The 318-nt window shown below is 40.9% G+C and overlaps 1 protein-coding gene across 1 annotated transcript in view; it reads left to right on the top strand.

The window, feature by feature from the left end:
- LOC119586489 (leishmanolysin-like peptidase) overlaps window positions 1-318 on the top strand; it is a gene marked incomplete at its 5' end in the record, with an annotated part of 14738 nt that overhangs the window by 1632 nt on the left and 12788 nt on the right.

The raw sequence follows: 318 nt of genomic DNA on the forward strand, positions 1-318 counted from the left end.
ATACATTTGGAAACAGACTCTGCATTAATGTTATAACCGATACAGCAAGTTTAAAGTTGAATAACCTTGTAATAATTTGCTTTCCACAATGAAGAATAATAATTATACAGTGAGTAATATGTTGCACGTTCGGGAAACCATGTTGCATAATAAGAGCCTCTGTTGCAATCGCGGAGTTTATTCATTGCCTCGCTGGAATCAGGTGGGCATTTGCAAGGGTGGGATACAGGGGGGGGGGAGGGGGTTCTCTGCAGTCACAGTCCACCTGGTTAAGTTATTATTCGTTTGCTTGGGTAGACCTATTTTTGTATGCTCTAA

This window comes from Penaeus monodon, chromosome 21 (assembly GCF_015228065.2).
Source record: "Penaeus monodon isolate SGIC_2016 chromosome 21, NSTDA_Pmon_1, whole genome shotgun sequence".
Lineage (NCBI taxonomy): Eukaryota > Metazoa > Arthropoda > Malacostraca > Decapoda > Penaeidae > Penaeus > Penaeus monodon.